The 19,702-nt window shown below is 42.0% G+C and overlaps 1 protein-coding gene and 1 pseudogene across 2 annotated transcripts in view; both read right to left on the bottom strand.

The window, feature by feature from the left end:
• LCLAT1 (lysocardiolipin acyltransferase 1) overlaps positions 1-16,675 on the bottom strand; it is a 365,885-nt gene extending 349,210 nt beyond the window's left edge. The window contains exon 1 of one of the 2 annotated variants that reach the window (XM_023732457.1): positions 16,583-16,675. The gene's annotated coding sequence lies outside the window, so the exon portion shown is untranslated. Of the gene's footprint in view, positions 1-16,379; positions 16,557-16,582 lie in introns of those variants that run through there. The other variant, XM_023732458.1, reaches the window with a different exon arrangement.
• Positions 5,195-7,801, bottom strand: LOC111820812 (non-histone chromosomal protein HMG-14 pseudogene; annotated as a pseudogene).
• Positions 16,676-19,702: the final 3,027 nt, after the last annotated feature.

Genomic DNA, 19,702 nt, shown 5'->3' with positions numbered 1-19,702 from the left:
TTCTATGAATTTCTTTATTCCATCCTTAATTTCTTCTATAACCCAGTAGTTTTTTAGCAAGGTGTTGTTCACTTTCCATGTGTTTGATTTTTTTTCCCTTGTTTTTCTGTTGATGATCTCTACTTTTATAGCTTTATGGTCTGAAAAGATGCTTTGTAATATTTTGATGCTTTTGATTTTGTTAAGGCTTGCTTAATGCCCTAGTGCATGGTCTATTCTAGAGAATGTTGCATATGCGCTGGACAAGAAAGTATACTTGTCTGCTGTTGGGTGGAGTGTTCAGTATATGTCTATGAGATCAAGTTGGTTGATTGTAGCATTTAGCTCTCCTGTGTCTTTGCTGAGCTTCTTTCTGGATGTTCTGTCCTTCACTGAAAGTGGTGTGTTGAAGCCTCCTACTGTTGTGGAGCTGTCTCTCTCTCTTTTCAGTGCTGTTAGAGTTTATGTACTTTGAAGCCCTGTCATCGGGTGTGTAAATATTTATTAAGTTACGTCCTCCTGTGTATTGAATCATTATATAGTGTCCTTTCTTATCCTTTGTGGTGGATTTTACTTTAAAGTCTATTTTGTCATAGACTAAATATTGCCACTCCTGCTCTTTTCTTGAGTGTTGTTTGCTTGATAAATTTTTTTCCATGCTTTGAGTTTTAGTTTGTTGGTGTATTTAAGTCTAAGTTGTGTCTCTGGTAGGCAGCATATAGACGGATCATGTTTTTTCATCCAATCTGCCATTCTCTGTCTCTTTATTGGTTCATTTAGTCCATTTACATTCAGCATAATTATTGATAGATACGAGTTTAGTGCTGTTAGTTTGATGCCTTTTTGTGCGTGTTGTTCACAGTTTCTTTGTTCCACTTAATTTTCTGTGCTGAGTAATTTTTCTGCATGTATTTTCTTTTCATTTTTTTCATTGTTGTTGATTTTGTGTTTGCTGAGTCTTTATATTTTTCTAGTTTTTTATTTTGACTTGTAGCATAAATTAGTTTCCTTTGTGGTTATCTTAATATTTACCACTATTTTTCTAAGTTTATAGCAGTCTTTTATTTCTTTATATAGCCTTGACTTCCTCTCCATATGAAAAATCTATGTCTACATTTTTTAAGTCCCTCTTTTTTGTTTTAATGCTGTCATCTTTTACATATTGACATGTTTCCCTATGTTCAGTGTTTTAGCTTTGATTTACTTTTGTGACTTCCCTATCTGTGTTGATAGCTGGTTGCTCTGTCCTGTGTTCTAGTCTTGGGTTGTTATCTGATGTTACTGATTTTCTAACAGGAGAACTCCCTTTAGTATTTCTTGTAATTCTGGTTTGGTTTTTGCAAATTCTCTAAACTTCTGTTTATCTGGAAATGCCCTAATTTTGCCATATTTGAGAGACAGTTTTGCTGGATACATAACTCTTGGCTGGCAGTTTTTTTCCTTCAAGGCTTTATATATGTCATCCCATTGGCTTCTTGCCTGCATGGCTTCTGCTGAGTATTCCAAGCTTAGTCTTATTGACTCCCCTTTGTAGATGACTTTTCTTTTATTCCTAGCTGCTCTTAAAATTCTCTCTTTCTCTTTGGTTTCGGCAAGTTTGATGATAGTATGCCTTGGTGACTTTCTTTTGGGATCTAGCTTATGTGGGGTTCAATGAAGATATTGGATAGATACGTCATCTTTCACAATATCAGGGAAGTTTTCTGCCAACAAATCTTCAACAATTCATTCTGTATTTTCTGTCATCACCCCCTTCTGGTACTCCAATCACTTGTAGGTCATTCCTCTTGATAGAACCCCACATGATTCTTAAGGTTTCTTCTTCTTTTTTTAATCCTTTTTATCTGATTTTTCCTCAAGTCGGTGTCAAGTGCTTTATCTTCAGTCTCACTCTTTCTGACTTCTATTGCCTCAATTCTGCTCCTATGACTTTCTACTGAGTTGTCTAATTCTGAAACTTTATTGTTAATCCTCTGGATTTCTGATTGCGCTCTATGTACTGTTGCAGTCTGTTAAATTTATCATTATGCTTTTCTCTAGTCTCTTTTAATTTCCTCTATTGTGTGTTCTGTGTTTTGCTTAATTTCCTTCCTAATGTCTTGAAGAGTTCTGTATATTAATCTTCTGTATTCTGCCTCTGGTAAATCCAAGAATTTTCCTCCTCTGGAAAATTTCTAGATTCTTTATTTTGGGAGCTTGCTGAAGCCATCATTGATTGCCTCTTTATGTGATCTGATATTGACTGTTTTCTCCAAGCCATCAATAAGTTATATATTTATTTATTTTATGTTTGCTTACTGTGGCCTAGCTTCTTGTTCTGTCTTGATATGCCCAAATAGGCTGCTCGTATGAGCAGGTTGATTATTGGCACCTTTGAAGCTCTAATGTCCTGTCACCATGTGGTTAGATCTGTTACTAGGTATGTGAGCTCAGGAGTCTGCCCACTCCTCCTGTATGGATTCAGCTCAGGTGTCCAGGTAGACAGCCACCAAGTTGTGGTGTAGGCTCTCACTTACAGTCCTAGACATGCATGCGTGATTGGTGTAGGCACAGGAATCTGGCTGCAGCAGGGGGACACACTCTGAGCAAGGCAGGGGGCTGACGGCTGACCCCGAGTGTCCACGAAGAAGGTGTGTCCCTGTTCCCTAGAGTGCATAGGTGGGTGGGTTTTGCAGCCGGACTATGAGCACCTAATGCTGTTGGCTGTAAGGACTGGGGGGTACCTCTTATTTAGGACCTCTATCGCAGGTGGTTAGGTGGCTTGGTTGGAGCCACAGTCCTCAGGCCCTTGATGTGGGTAGATGAAGACCCTGCTTGGCAGAGCAGTATCAAGAACCTGCCACTTCACAGCTGAAACAACTGAAGTTAGGCTTCCAGTATATACCCTCTTGTACTATGGTAATAAGGGCCTACGCTGTTGAAATAGGCCCACACAAGTCTATGCAGGGGGAAAGGCACTCAGACTCTGTGGATCCCTTAGACCTGTGCCTAAGCAAAGGAGCTGTGTCTACCCTGGCTGGGTTCCTGGCTTAGGGGAGCTGGCAGCTTATTTTTTCCCATTTGTTAATTTGTTCACTCTCCAAGCCAGGAACAATGGCTCCGGGCATGTGACAGATCCTATTTCCAGCCCAGGGGACTCAGCAATTGCTGAAGCCGGTCTGGGACCCAGTGCAGAGGAGGGAGCAGGGAGGTAAATTAGAGAGAGGATTTTCCCTAAGGGGGTTGTTGCTGATCCGCACGGTAGGCCGTACGCAAGTACTTATCTTTCGCCAATCCAGGGCTGCTTCTCACTGGTTCTGGGTGGCCACGTAGACTCTCTGGCACTGGGTCTCTCCCAGTGGAGAAAACGCGCCTCCCGAGCACCAGTGCTTGCCTGCCTCACTGCTCATCCCCAAGCTGATCAGGCCTGAAGGGTTCAGGCTCTCGCCAGGTCAGGGCTGGCAACTCTTCGCTGCTTCCAACCCATCTCTCCCTCCCCCTGCCATTCAGGCTGTTCCTCAACTCTGCCTTTGATGTTCAGGCTTCCCAGATTGCCATATACAATCGATACACTTTTCTCAGGTCTTTGTTGTAAGACGGTCCACCAGAGGCATCTACTCTGCCATCTTGGCCCTACCTCTCCCTCATCACTCTCTTATTCCTAACTTTCATCTATCATTTCCTTTCTTCGTGACACCACTATTAGATACCAGCTGAGCAACATGCAATCTCCTTGTTCCATAAAAGGATTAAGAATACACTTAGAAACATAAAAGGGATATGATCTCTTGAGATGGAAAATTAAGTTTAGCCTAAGACTTCCCTTTATCTTCCCTAGAACAGTAGTCCACTTCCTCGGAGGAAGTAAACAATGTAAACTTCCAGAAATCTCAACTGTGAAAGACCACTCACTGATAAAGTGGTCAACCACCTAGTGTCACCTTTCACTGACGGCTGCCCCCAGATGTCTCTTCCATTTGTCCTCCAGGCTATCACAGTGGGGTACCCATCGCTCCACTGCCAGACTGACAGACAGGATTTGGTAGAAGTGTAAAGAACACTTTTAGTCAAATCTCACTGAAGCTCATAAAGGGCTTTTTTGAGCTTTTCCTTACCTTATTGTTACAGGGAACACACAAAAGGCTTTTCTTAGCTCCATCATTGCATTCAAAGCCTTGCAGCCAAAGGAATTATTGCCCATCTTCATCATCCAAGAGCAATCAGGGAAGGAAAAAAGCCATGCAGTGATTTATCTTAAATAGGAACCAAATTTTACAATGATGAAAAAGAGATTTGACTGGAATTTTTCCCCAAAAAAATGAAACAAAAAAAACCTTACCTTCATAATTTATTTTATATTTATCAACATATAGGTTACACTTGCAAGTCTGCATTAATTCTTAGCCTTGATTACACATCTGTCTTTTGCAAGACATTCCTATAAAAGTCATTTTTGCAAAATAAAAAAAAATTCTAGATTTCATTTTTTCGCTGGGGCCTCTCATACACCTTTTAAAGTCTTTTCAAACGCCTCTCTCATCATCATCCCTTCTGATTTTCCTCATCAAACGTTAACTGGTCTAACTGCCACGTTCTCACTAAAAGAAAAAAAAAAACCCATTGCTGTGGAGTCAATTCTGACTCTTAGCAACCCTACTGTGCGTCTTTAATTAAAGTATATACAGTAAAAAAGTATACAAATCTTAGGTATATAGCTTGAATTTTTCTACATATACAACATCCATGTAACTACTACCCATGTCAAGATATAGAACATTTCCAACACCACAGAACCCTTCCTAGTCATTACTACCACCAATCTGGAGTAACCACTATTCCAACTTCTATCACCAAGGACTAGTTGTGCCTATTTTTGAACTTCATTTAAATGAAACTGTACTGTTATAGATTGAATTGTGTCCTCCAAAACTATGTGTTGTAAATCCTAACCTCTATGCCCATGGTTATAATCTCATTTGGGAATAGGTTTTCTTTGTTATGTTGGTGGGACAGGATGTAGTGTCTTAAATCAATCTCTTTTGAGATATAAAAGAGATTAGACAAGCAAGTGAGAGAAGCAGAGATGGGGAAAGAGAGATGCCAAGCCACATGAAGATCTCCCAGAAGCAGAAGCTCAAAACAAACAAAGACCTTCCTTCAGAGCTGACAGAGAGAGAAAGCCTTCCCCTAGAGCCGGCACCCTGAATTCAGACTTGTAGCCTCTTAAACTATGGGAAAATAAATTTTTTTGTTAAGGCCATGCATTTGTGGTATTTCTGTTATAGCAGTACTAGATAACTAAGAAACATACAGTATGCAATCTTCTGTCTGGTTATTATGTCTATAAGAGCCATCCATGTTGATCTGCGTATCAGTAGTTCATTCTCTTTTATTGCTTGTGTAGTATTTCATTTTATAACTATACCAAAATTTATCCATTCTACTGCTGATGTACATTTGGGTTGTATCCAATTTTTGGCTATTGTGAACAAAGATGCTATGAACATTCCTTTACATTCTTTTTGGTAGACATATGCATTCATTTCGCTTGGGTATATACTAAGAGTAGAGCCCTGGTGGTGCCAGTGGTTAAGCGTTCAGCTGCTAACCTTTCTGCTCTTTGAAACTTTCTATGGGGCAGTTCTACTCTGTCCCATAGGGTCGCTATGAGTCAGAATCCACTTGACAGCAAGGGGTTTGGTTTTTGGTTTATACACTAAGAGTGGAATTGCTGATTCATGGGTAGGAAGTGACACAGCCACAGTTTTACACAGCTCTGTACCATTTTATATTCCCAACAAGAGATCCAGTTCTATATCCTTGTCAACACTGGGACTGATAATCTTTTCCATTTTAGCCACTCAGCAAGATGTGTAGTAGCATCTCATTGTTGTTTTAATTCACATTTCCCCATTGACTAATAATGCTGGGTACCTTTTCACGCACATACTGGCCATCAAAGATCCTCTATTAGGAAGTAACTGTTCAAGTCTTCTCATTTTTTGTGTCTTTTTCTTATTGCTTTTATACATATACACACACATTCTGGGTATGTATCCTTGGGCAGATATATGAACTGCAGATATCTTCCTCTAGTCTGCATTTTGCCCTTCATTCCCTTAAGGGTGTCTTTAGATGGAGAAGAGCTCTCAATTTTAATTAAGTCCAATTTATCTATTATTTTTAAGGTCATTGCCTTCTAAGTCCTTTTTAAGAAATTTCTGACTACTTTGCTCACTAGTGCTTTGACCTGTGCTTATGGTTTGAGCAGCTCTCCAACTTGCTCTGAATTCATGAAATTCTGTATCTTTTGCAAGGTTTACAATTTCACCTTACAGTCAATCTGCACTGCATTCATGTTACATTGCCGGGTGCTAGAAAACATAAGTGTTATGAAGTCTGAGTGGAGATCAGGTTTATAATTAAAGAATTCATTAATGATTACCTCATTATAAAGACTTCTGTACAAATACAGTGATGTGCCGCATAACATCCATTCGAGCAACATCCAACCACATATACGTCCGTGGTCCCATATAATTATAACAGAGTTCAGAAATCCTTCCAGATATACTAAAATATGTTTAACATAATAGTACGGTAATAATAATAATATTTTGATGTGTGTCGCAGAGTAGCGCCCAACTGTTATTACAAACCATTATATGTACCTCAATTTTTTTTTCTTTCATAATTGGTATTTTATTGGTTGTTTTGAGGATCAGTACAGAGTCATTATGAACAATCTGTGCACAATTCTTAATGTACAAACCAAAAATCTCAAAAGTCATGTAGTTATAATTATATTCTAAGTTCCAGTGACTTTCCAGCTTTACATTTGGAGGCAAATTTTCCTTAAGAGGATAATATATACTAATTATCTTCAATTGTTGATAAGCTGTTACATCGTAAGTCCTACTAATTCACAATTTAATATTACACACACTACACACTCAAATGTTCAACCTTTCACAGCACATAACAAAGTTATGAGGAAAACTGGAATACCACGACCAAAGATGTTACAGAACGCACGGTCCTGACAGGGAGAGCCATGATGAGGGAGCCATTTTATTTAAGAAACAATTCTACTAAAAAACATTACTGAAATAGAAGTAATTTAAAATGTTCAAGACGTACAAATGCATGAACACAAGTCCAAATTGCCATTAAATATGCTTTGTCCTATGGGATATAAAAAGCTCCCCCCACACCTATGGAATGTTACTGTTGACACCCAAGACAGTCAAACCTCCCACAATTCAACATCCTCCTATTTTCTGGTTGTACCAAAAAATAAACAAGCAAATGATTTCACCTCTGAAAAAAAAAAAGTATTTACCCTTAAAAAATGAGATGAGGTGGGATTTCCTCCTTCTTAAAAATGTTTCTAGAGCTACTAAAAAACTTGGATTTACAAAACAGTTGATAAAAATATTCTTCTGGGTTGTACAAGAAGGGGACACAGGGACCACTGATAAGACATGGTGGGTAAGCATTCATCAGACTTGGCTTCTTCTCTCCTGCTTCTTTAGAGGCTAGACTCTCCTTGTGTTTAGTTTCTCCGTTTTCTGCAGGTAAATCTTCTTTAGTTTCTTGGTTAGCCACTTCAGGGTGTTTTCCCTTTGCTCCCCCCTTTTGTTTGCACTTTTTTGTCTGAAGATTTATCCTTTCCTGTTGCCTTTTTTGGCTTTGTTCCCACTTTTGCAGGAGCCGGTTTAGCTGACAACCTCGCAGATCTCCTCTTGGGCTCCTCCTGCACCGCTCCTTCGGCTGAGCTGGCCTTCCTCTTGGGCACTCCGCCCACCCTGTACCTCAAATTTTTAATATAACAGGCTTTACAGGGGTTGATTCATAACTACAGGTTGTATGTAAGTTGGACGTTGGTAACCCGAGGACTGCCTGTATATAATACGGTGTTCGCACAACATCCAAATCACATAACGTCCTATTTCACAGAACATATGGTGGAATTAAGCAACGCATGACTGTATACTAAAATCAGAAGGCAAAATAAAAGGAAAAAAAAACCCTAACATCCATTATTCTAGGATTTCACTCCAAAGGCACCTTAGTTATCTAGCACTGCTATAACAGAAATACCATGAGTGAATGGCTTTAACACACAGAAATTTACTTTCTCACAGTTTAGGAGGCCAGAAGTCCAAATTCAGGGTGCAAGCTCTAGCAGAAGGCTTTCTCTCTCTGGAGGAAGGTCCTTGTCTCCTTTCAACATGTGTAGGACTCAGCATTCCTTGAAGATCTACATGTGTCTTGGCATCAATCTTCCCCTGGGTCTAGGAGATTCTCAGTGCAGGGAACCCAGATCCGAAGGACGCGCTCCACTCCTGGTTCATCTTTGAGTGGCTCTCCTGCAATGGAGTCACCTCTACACTAAACCCTGCTGACATTTGAGGGTTTAATTAAGTTTTACGTAGTCTCAGAAATCAGAAGCCTGGAAGAAGTTAAACATCTGGTCCTGTTCCATCTATTCTAACCCAACAACCTCAGAGGGTTTATAATCTCCTGAAATCCAGTCACAAACTCCCCCTAAAAACTCACCTGCCCTATCCTTTTTCCTAAATTACTTAGTATCTCTAATTACATAGTTAATAAAACAAACAACCCATACCCATTACCGTCTAGTCAATTCCAACTCATAGCGCTCCTATAGGACAGGGTAGAGCTGCCCCACAGAGTTTCCAAGGCTATAATCTTTACTGAAGCAGACTGTCACATCTTTGTTCCGTGGAGCAGTTGGTGGGTTCAAACCACTAACCTTTCAGTTTGCAACCAACTGCTTTAAACACTGTGACACCAGGGCCCCTTAAACAAACAAACAAAAAAAAAGCAAAAGCCACCTTACTGTCTTCTACTAGCCCAGCCACAGTGTTGCCATCCCCTCCCCTGTTATTCTTCATCCCCAGTCAATCTTCCATTCTACTTCCAAAATGTGTGCGGAATCTGAGCTCTCTTCTGCCATTACCAATGCCATGTGCACTCCCTCACCATCTTGGGTCTGGAGTATGAAAACTGTCCTCAGTTGGTCTCCCAGCTTCAGTCTCTCCTCCTAACATTCTGTGTTTCACCTGTCACCTCTTTATATCATGTAACTCACCAGATTAAGATCCCCACTGCTCCACAGGATGAGGTCACTCTCTTAGCTGAGAGCTCTCAATCTGGCTTTCACCTTTTCTGGCTTCATTCCCAGCCCTTCCTGCAATACTCAGGTTTGACTCCTGGACACCCATGCACTCTTACTCATCCTAACTTTGCACTGCTTCCTCCTATAGCGAGATGCCCTTTCTCCCTTTCTCCAGCAGTCAGCTATTTTCCTCTCTAGGCTGGGCTCATGGTAGCAGAAGCAACCAGGCCCACCCCAGCAGAAGCAGCCAGGCCCACCCCAGCAGAAGCAGCCAGGCATTCTACATGTCCCACAGCTCGATGTACCCATGACAACTACATTTGAGCACTTATCACATTGCATTAGTGTTATGGATTGAATTGTGTCCCCTCAAAATGTGTGTTGGAAATCCTAACCTCTATGCCTGTGGTTATAATCTCATTTGGGAATAGGTTTCCTTTGTTATGTTAATAAGACAGGATTAGTATAGGGTGTGTCTTGATTCAATCTGTTTTGTGACATAAGAGAGATTAAATAAGCAAGCTAAAGAAGGAGAGGTGGGGAAAGAGAGACACTAAGCCACATGAAGATCACCCAGGAGCAGAAGCTCAAAGACACAAGGACTTTCCTCCAGAGCCAATGGTATGGGTTCAAACCATACCAGAGAAAGAAAGCCTTCCCCTAGAGATGGCACTCTAAATTTGGACTTCTAGCCTTCTAAACTATGAGAAAATAAATTTGTTAGTTAAACCACCTATACGTGGTATTTATTTTAGCAGCACTAGATAACTAAGACAAAACTTGGTACTGGAAGAGTGGGGTGCTGCTCTAATAGATACCCAAAATGTGGAAGTGGTTTTGGAATTGGGTAATGGGTAGAGGTTGGAAGAGTTTAAGGTGCCTGTCATGGATTAAATTGTGTCCCCCAAAAATACATGAATCAATTTGGCAGAGCCATGAGTCCAAGTATTGTGTGATTGTCCACCATTCTGTCATCTGATGTGATTTTCCTATGCGTTGTAAATCCTATCTCTATGATGCTGATAAGACGGGATTAGCAGCAGTTATGTTAGTGAGGCAGGACTCAATCTACAAGACTGGATTGTGTCTTGAGCCAATCTCTTTTCAGATACAAAGAAGCGAGCAGAGAGACATGGGGATCTCATACCACCAAGAAACAAGAGCCAGGAAAAGAGTACATCCTTTGGACCCGGGTCCCTGAGCTGAGAAGCTCCTCGACTACAGAAGCTTGAGGACAAGGACCTTTCCCCAGAGCCGACAGAGACAAAGTCTTCGCCTGGAGCTGGCACCCTGAGTCCGGACTTTTAGCCTCCTAGAGTGTGAGAGAATAAATTTCTCTTTGTTAAAGCCATCCACTTGTGGTATTTCTGTTGTAGCAGCCCTAGATAACCAAGACAGTGAGTGCCTAATAGTAAAATCCCTGATAGTGCAGTAGTTAACAGCTCAGCTGCTAACCAAAAGGCTGGCAGTTCAAATGCACCAGCCGCTCCTTGGAAACCCTATGGGGCAGTTCTACTCTGTCCTATAGGGTTGCTAAGAGTCAGAATCAATTCTACGGCAACGGATTTGGTTTTAATAGTAAAAGCCTAGATTCCCTCGAAGAGACTGTCGAACAGACTGTTGGTAGAACTCTGGTGAGGGCTCGGAAAGAAGTGCGGAGAGCTATAGAGAAAGTCTCTGCTATGGATTGAATTGTGTCCCCCAAAAATGTGTGTCAACTTGGCTAGGCCATGACTGCCAGCATTGTGTGATTGTCCACCACTTTGTCATCTGATGTGATTTTCCTATGTGTTGTAAATCCTACCTCCATGATGTTAATGAGGCAGGATGAGAGGCAGTTATGTTAATGAGTCAGGACTCAATCTACAAGATCAGGCTGTGTCTTAGTTATCTAGCGCTGCTATAACAAAAATACCACAAGTGGATGGCTTTAACAAAGAGAAGTTTATTTCCTCACAGTAAAGTAGGCTAAAAGTCCAAATTCAGGGCATCAGCTCCAGCGAAGGCTTTCTCTCTCTGTCGGCCTTCTCGTCAATGTTCCCCCAGACTAGGAGCTTCTCTGTGCAGGGACCCCAGGTCCAAAAGACACACTCTGCTCCCGGCACTGCTTTCTTGGTGGTATGAGGTCCCCCTGTCTCTCTGTTCATTTCTCCCTTTTATATCTCAAGAGATTGCCTCAAGACACAATCCAATCTTGTAGATCAAGTCCTGCCTCACTAACACAACTGCTGCCCATCCTCCCTCATTAACATCATAGAGGCAGGATCTACAACATATAGGAAAATCACACAATTCCAGGAATCATGGCCCAGCCAAATTGATACTCACATTTTTGGGGGGACATAATTCAATCCACAACAGGTTGTACCTTGAATCAATCTCTTTTGAGATATAAAAGACAGAAGGAAGCAGAGAGACGGGAACCTCATGCCACCAAGAACAAAGAACCAGGAGGGGAGCAGATCCTTTGGACCTAGGGTCCCTGCACTAAAAAGCTTCTAAACCAGGTGAAGATTAATGACAAGGACCTGCCCCCAGAGCCAATAAAGAGAGAAAGCCTTCCCCTAGAGCTGGTACCCTGAATTTGGACTTTTAGCCTCCTAGACTGTGAGAGAATAAATTGCTCTTTGTTAAAGTCATCCACTTGCAGTATTTCTGTTATAGCAGCACTAGATGACTAAGACAGTCTCTACTGTCTTAGAGAATAGATACGGCACCAGCAATAGAATGTTGCTAGAAATGTGGATGTTAAATGTGCTTCTGGTATGGCTTTAAAAGAAAATGATGAATATGGGATTGGACAATGGAGGAAGGGTGATGCTTTTTATGCAGTGGCAAAGAACTTGTTTGAATTATGTTTAATGTTTGGTGGAAGTTCAGAACTTGCAAATAATGAATTAGGATATCTGGCTGATGAGATTTCTAAGTAAGATCTTACAGGAGCTGCGTGGTTTCTCCACGCCGCTTATAGTAAAATGTGAGAGAAAAGAGATGGATGGAAAAATTAACTACACAAAATTGAAAACAGAACTTAAAGATCTGGAAAATTTTGCTGTACAAACCAAGGACACGTGTCCTAGAATGTTCACCAAGGATATGGTTACACAATCTTTTGTTAGAGATGAAGCCTGTGACTGATGGATCCAACCAACTACCACAGCAGAAAACCAATCAGCTTAGACTGAAGGGGACAGAGAAAGAATGAAAGTGGAGAACACTGTCTGCTTCTTGAAATTCTACATGCAAGAAACAGGCCAAAGAAGCTACATCTGTGTCCTCTAAGAAAAGGAAAGGATCATCCTTGGAGAAGCCTGAAGATCAGCAAAACTGCTGGAGGGAACACAGGAAGCACAGCCTTCTCCGTTTCAAATGGTGGGGCTATGGCTCTCCTGGATCTCAAAGGATGGAGCCACAGCCACCTATGTTTTAAAGAGTTGGATCTTCACTGTCTTAGTTATCTCATGCTGCTGTAACAGAAATACCACAAGTGGATGGCTTTAACACAAAGAAATTTATTTTCTCACAGTCTGGGAGGCTAGAAGTTCAAATTCAGAGCACCAGCTCTAATGGATGGCTTTCTCTCTGTCGGTTCTGGAGGAAGGCCCTTGTCATCAATCTTCCCTTGTTCAAGGAGTTTCTCACCGCAGGAACCTCAGGTCCAAAGGACACGTTCTGCTCCCAGTATTGCTTTTTTGGTGGTATGAGGTTCCCATGTCTCTCTGCTCACTTCTCTTTTTTATATCTCAAAAGAGATTGGCTGAAAACACAATCCAATATTATAGATTGAGTCCTGCCTCATTAACATAACTGCCACTAATCCCATGTCATCAACATCATAGATAGGATTTATAACACATAGAAAAAATCACAGATGACAAAATGGTGGACAATCAGAAAATACTGAGAATCGTGGCCTAGCCAAGTTGACAGATATTTGTGGGGGACATAATTCAATCCATGACATTCACCAACTCAGTTCTGGAGTGTAAGGCTGCTGTTAAGTTGTGCCAGGGGATGGAGCTACTGCCCAAAGCTGATGGAGTGGGGCTGCCATGCCCATAGTTATGGGCAGAAGAACAGGGCCTGTCATGGATGAGGGGATGGAGTCACTACTCAGATGGACAAGAATGGGGCCAGCTAAAGCCAAGGGAACAGAGTTGCCATCCTAGAGGGCCTGGAAGGTGTGGCAGAAGCCCAGGGCCAGGGGCCTCCACCCAGAATCCAGACAGCATGGCCAACACCCAGAATCTGGAGGTGGGGTCATTGCCTAGATGGTCTCAGAGAACAGAGGATTATTTTCAAGCCTTGAGAGCTAACATAAATTGTTCTGCTGGGTTTTGGACTTGCTTGGTGCCTGTAATCCCTTTTTTCCCTCCAATTTAATGGAAATGTCTACCTTGTGTCTGTTCTATCATTGTACTTTGGAAGCAGATAACTTGTACTCTAGATTTCACAGGTTCACAGATGAAAATGAATTTTGCCCCAGGATGGAATTTGGACTTGGAGTTGATTTAAGACTTTTGGGATGATATGATGGGGTGAATGTGTTTTGCATGTGGAAGGACAAGAATTTGGGGGGCCAAAGTGTGGAATGTTATGGACTGAATTGTGTCCCCCCAAAATATGTGCCGTATATAAATCCTAACCTCTATACCCGTGGTTATAATCCCATTTGGGAATGGGCTGTCTTTGTTATGCTAATGAGATATGATTCCTGTAGGCTGTGCCTACATTCTCTTTTGAGATATAAAACTGATTAAACAACCAAGCCAAAAAAGGAGAGAAAGGTGAAGTGAGATGCTAAGCCACATGAAGATCACCCAGGAGCAGAAGTTCAAAGACATAAGGACCTTCCTCCAGAGCCGAGAGAGAAAGAAAGCCTTCCTCTAGAGCTGGCACCCTGAATTTGGAACTGTGAGAAAATAAACTGCTTGTTAAAACCACTCATTTGTGGCATTTCTGTTATAGTAGCACTAGATAACTAGGACGATTAGTTAATCACTTACTTGTTTGCCTCATTCACTAGTCTATAAACTTCTGGACTCTGGATTCCTCAAGGATAAGGTTAGGAACTAATCTTTACATCTCAAGGACTTTTCAGGGCTATTCCATAAAGAGTCAATGAAAGAATGAATGCCCCAGCCACTTCCATTTGTGTCACTTTTTTCTATAAAGACTTCAAAATTAGTAGAAGTATTTCAAAGCAATGAAACTCACTAACCCAAGTTTTCTTTTAAAAGTCACCCAGCAAATTATTATTCTTTTAAAAAACTTAATAAAAACTAAAATCTTCCAGAATTATTGATTTATGCTTCCTGTTCAAGATAAGTCACAACTCTTAGTTTTAAAATACCTTTTCAAATAATGGACATGAAAGGTAAGATGAATTTATCACTCAGACAAAGTACCTGTAATCATCACCACACAAATCACTATTGGATACCAAAGGAATAAATCATGATTGTTATTTATACAACTAAAAGGTCACAAAACAAATGAGTGAAAATTTTGTTCATATATTTTCCCTTAACACATAAAATCTGTATGATACAGGAAGGTAGTACAGCGTGCTGATTAAGAACACAAGCTCAGAAATCAGAATGCTAGTTGTGTGATTTTAAGCAAACTACTTAAACCTCTCTGTGCCTTTGTTTCCTCATCTAAAAGCAAAGATGATAAAACCACCCACCTCACAGTGTTGCTGGGTGACTGAAGTAGCATTGATAACAACCTTGGTACAGTGCCCAGCAGAATAAATGCATACTAATAAATGTCTGCTATTATCACTGTGTTTTTAACTTTTTAAAGCCCTTTTCCCACAACACAACGAGACTGTTCTGACAAGAAATGCTATCCCCACTTCAGAGATAAAGCACAAATAAACAAAAAAAAAAACAAACCCAATGCTGTCGAGTCGATTCTGACTCACAGAGACCCTGTAAGACAGAACAGAACTGCCCCACAGGGTTTCCAAGGAGCAGCTGGTGGATTCGAACTGCTGACCTTTTGGTTAGCAGCTGAGCTCTTAACCACTTTGCCACCAGGGCTCCAAGCACAAAGAAGTTACATAATTTTCCTAAGATATTTTAAATGGCAGAGTTGAAACTAGAACCTACACATAACCCCAGTCCCAGGCCAAAAATGACCAAATCGTCATAGATCCTGTGTGGAAGATTCTTTCGGTTTCCCCTATTGTTTCCTCATAACTGCCAGCCTAAGGACCTCGTCAGAACAGATGAACCACCCCATCTGCTCAAGTCAAGAGGTAAGAGAAGCCACTTTCACAGTGCCTGACACAGAGTGGGCACTCCAGAGACAAAGGCTGCTGATGACTGAAACATAAAGTGCTAATTGTGCTTTCTCAATAACAAAACATGGGACTCCACCCAAAAGCCTGCTATCCAAAAAAAGAAAAGTTACGCTTATCTGTCACATCAAATTACAATGTGGCAATAGAAACTTCAAAAAAAATTTAAATAATTTTCTTTTACTAACTCAAAATATAGTTAGTTTTGCAAAAAAGACTTTCATCAAGACAGTTTTTTGAAAATTTGCCCAATTAGTTATGTTCCATGAGATGGTGTTTATGTGAGATATGAATAAATAACATTTCATCTTTCTAAAGCCTTCGAGTATCTTCAATACTCTCCAGGGCTGAAACTGAATTTCAATCACCAGTCTTACTGATCTGCGGCCACGTGCATATCGAACACAGTTGTATAAACTCGAAAAACAAATGCAATGCTTCCAGGGAATCAATCTGACTTTAGGGACTAACAACTAAGAAAACGTCTCCAAAATGACACTTAAGTGCCCTATCTATCTTCTCTTCAAATGGGCAAGTATAAACTAAGACACACCTTAAAAACCAGACTAGACATCAGCCTCTGGCTACGGCCTACCTTTCTTTGTGACACTGCTATTGTGGCATCTACAGACACGCCTCTGGCGACTGTAGGATACTCAGACAAGGCATCCCAGCCCCTACCCTCAACAGCTCACGTCCAAGCCGCGCACGTGGTGGACACTTGAGATGTTTTTGCACATTTAATTTAATACAGGCAGAGCTCGGACTTTGTTCAGTGGCGGTGCAGCTCCCAGACCCGTCTAAGTCGGGAGTGGGTAAGCCTTGATGCTCAGTCTGCTCACACAGCCGAGACACCCGGTCCCTCCTCCTCCCGCTCCCACCTCACCCTAACCAACCCTTCCGCGCGACGCCTTGGCCCCCGACGCCTCCGCCAGCGTCCATGAGCCGCTTCCGCGCGCTTCCTCTCACCTGAGTCGGAGACGCCGCAACCTGCGTCGGGACCCTAATTCCTAATCAAGTCGCCGCCACCTGGGGCCGCAGCCCGGGGGAGGCCCGTGGCTCAGGAAGAACAGCGTAGGCTGATACTCCCCCTCCACCGATCAGGGGATCCCCGGCCGCCGCCGCCATTTTCCCCGCGCCGTAACCCCCACCTGCCAGTTCTAGCCTCCCACCTGTAACCGGCAGAGGACGACGCGCGACAACGAGGGGGTCGCGTGGGCCAGCTGGGGAATCCGCAGGGGTCACAACCTCCGGAGGGAACCCGCCGCTAATTCATCCCTAATAAGGGAAGCGTCCGGACCGTCGCCTTAGTACTGCGTCCCGTCAAGCTCCATTCTGATTGGCTGCGAGCGGCCATGACGCGACGGCGTCCCCGGCCGCATGGGAAGCCCGGGTCCCGGGCGCCCCGCCCCTGCTCCCCGGCCGGGAGGATCCCGGAGCTCCAGCCTTCGAGAGCTTAAAGGGCCCGCGCTTATTTCCTCCTCCGGCCTCTTGGAAAGACCGACAGAAGGGTGGGATGTAGACGCGAAAAACAATGTAACTAGGAAATCAACGGGTGTCATTGTCCTAGGAAACCTAATGATTCGTCCAATTCCTAGAGTTTCAGGATGGAAAACAGAAATCTGGGAAGGTTAATTTGCAAGCCTAATTTATTTGTCTGAGGTCTCAAGGTAAATCGATAGAAGTACTACTATTACTGCTGTAACAACTCGGGTTCCTAATTACGCAACGTAATGCTCTTCCTGTCTCGCAGCATTTCCCCATCCTGGGTAAATTTTCCTTCCCCTGAGCAACCATAGCACTTTCATTATACCCCTCTTAAAAGGCATTCATCACTTTCTAGTGTGGTATATCTGTCCCATTACCTTCTATACGCTAAGCTTCTTAATGGTGGGCACTGCGGTTAAACCTCTTTTCATTTCTCCTACGCAATGCCTTCCTCGTGTTAGCCTTTAATAAATATTCACTGAATCAAAATCTTAAAAATAATAAAAAGAAACCAATGCCATACATCACACACGTAGCCACTCATCCATCATTCATGTATATTTATGTATATTATTCTTTATTCAAAAAGGAACAGAGGGGAATGAATGTAAAAAAGTCCAAGGTGCCTGTCGTCACAGAATTCATAGTGTTATAATAATGAACATCTAGGTTTTGGATGCACAGCTTTAATATAGCTAAATTATACCCCAAACTCTGTGAACCAAAAGTTCCTGTGCTCCTGTCCTAAATCAGCCTCACATTTTCTCTAATTTTGTTAAAAAATATTTAAATATTTGAGATGCGCTAAAATTGTGTTACAAAATGACGGTATACAACAGAGGGAAACACCAGTGCAAGAACCAAGACGCCTAGCTTTTATTTCTACTCCACCAATGAACCTCATTTTTTATCTTTAGAATAAGATTCCTAGAATAAAAGATGTTTAAATCCTATTTTCCCACTCCTACAAATTTTCAAGCTTCCTGAAGTCACACACCAGGGGAAAAAAACCCTGAAGACACGAGAGATGGGTTTTGAAAGCAGAGGGATTATGTAATAATTTGTTTTTGTATCTCCATAAGCCTTAGAACAGACCATGTCACCTGAGGAAGAGAACTATAGACATTACAATATAATGACTGTTGGATAAAGGTTGGCTGACTTGAATGAATTATCCTGGTTTCCCCCCTGTTTAACCTTCTAGCCTTTGACCTTTCTTAGGGGTAGAGCAGTGGGACCTGAAGGACTTGTAGGGAAAGAAAGGATCAAAGCTGGAGTCCAAGAGTACAAGGAAAAAGACTGCAGGGCAAACCCAAGGAGCATGGCTCTAAAGCGCCCTGGTTAGGTCCCACTGAGAGAGTGACAAAACACGGGTCCAAACCATCTTACTGCAACTGGGGTAAACTTACTGTACAGTTACCCAGGAGATTGGGTGGGGAAGGTCTGTCCTCCAAAAAGTGGATTCCCATGGCTCAGAGTGACCTTCAGAACACTTGCTACAGTGTCCCTCTGCCGAAACCTCCCACGAACACTATGTCCCTCTTATACTGTGTGCTCAACCAGCTGTTTAAAATACATGACCTTATAATACAATTGGATCAGGGTGTCTCTGATCACAAACTTTACTAGTTAGATAAATGCCAAGTAAGCAGAGTTCAAATTGTACAGAAGGGACTTTTACCCTACTTCAGACTCTAACCCTATTAGTAACTCTCACTGACTCTTAGTAAGGACGGTCCTTCAGACTAGAACTGAGGTCCACTCTAGGTCCTAGGCTAAAACTGTTCTGCTTAAACCACCCCCATCCCAACAAACAAACTCATTGCCGTCGATTCTGACTAATAGCGACCCTGTAGGACAGAGTAGAACTGCCCCATAGTGTTTCCAAGGAGCAGCTGGTGGATTCGAACTGCCGACCTTTTGGTTCGCAGCCGTAGCTGTTAACCACTGTGCAACCCGGTCTCCCTTGAACCACAAGCCCCGGTGTAATAATAGTTTTCTTAGATTCTCCCCATAGAATTTCTCTGAAATGAGGTTCCACCAAGCCTGCCCTGGTAAAGGAACGTTTAATTAGTACAGGGACAGTAGCTCACATCTTAACTTCTTTCATTTACTAGTTATGTGGTCTTGGAAAACTCATGTCATCTCTCTGAGACTCTCTTCATCTGTGAAATAGAATCATCTTTCCCTTCAGAATTGTTGTAAAGGAAAGAGAGTTTACCTTCTAGCAAGCCATCATCTTGGATCCCACCTTCTGTGTAGCTCCTCCAAGGCAACGTGGTAAAGTCAGTAAAGCCGCGCATGAGCTTGGGAGCCAAACAAATCTTAATTTTAACCCCATTTCTGACATTTCATAAGCAGTGAAATTTTGGTTAAGCCACTTAATTGCCCTGAGCCTCAGTATTCTTACCTGCAAAACTTTGCTATTAATCTGTTAAGATCATTGAGCACATAGAATGGAATAATAATCATAACTACCTGCCATTTGTTGAGCACTCACAGTGTTCCAGGTACTATGTAAACCCTTTATGCACATCATTTAATTCTCAAAACACCTTTTTTACAGATGGGGATGATGAGACCTAGAAAGGGTGAGCTACTTGCCCAAGGTCTCACAGTCAGTGTGTGGCAGAGTCAGGGATTCAAGTCCAGGTCTCTCTGATACTGATGGCCTTTTGCCTAATTATTCTACCAAGCTGTATGGAATCCTCTCTGGGGGTCATTAGCATATGATACAAAGATCCTAACACTTAGTGCCCACTCCCACAGGTCTCTTCTCCAGACCTTCTTGTCTCTAATCTTCT

The sequence above is a fragment of the Trichechus manatus genome, unplaced genomic scaffold, assembly GCF_000243295.1.
Source record: "Trichechus manatus latirostris isolate Lorelei unplaced genomic scaffold, TriManLat1.0 scaffold00052, whole genome shotgun sequence".
Lineage (NCBI taxonomy): Eukaryota > Metazoa > Chordata > Mammalia > Sirenia > Trichechidae > Trichechus > Trichechus manatus.
The sequence above is the reverse complement of the archived record's forward strand: the minus strand, read 5'-3'. Positions and strand labels throughout refer to the sequence as shown.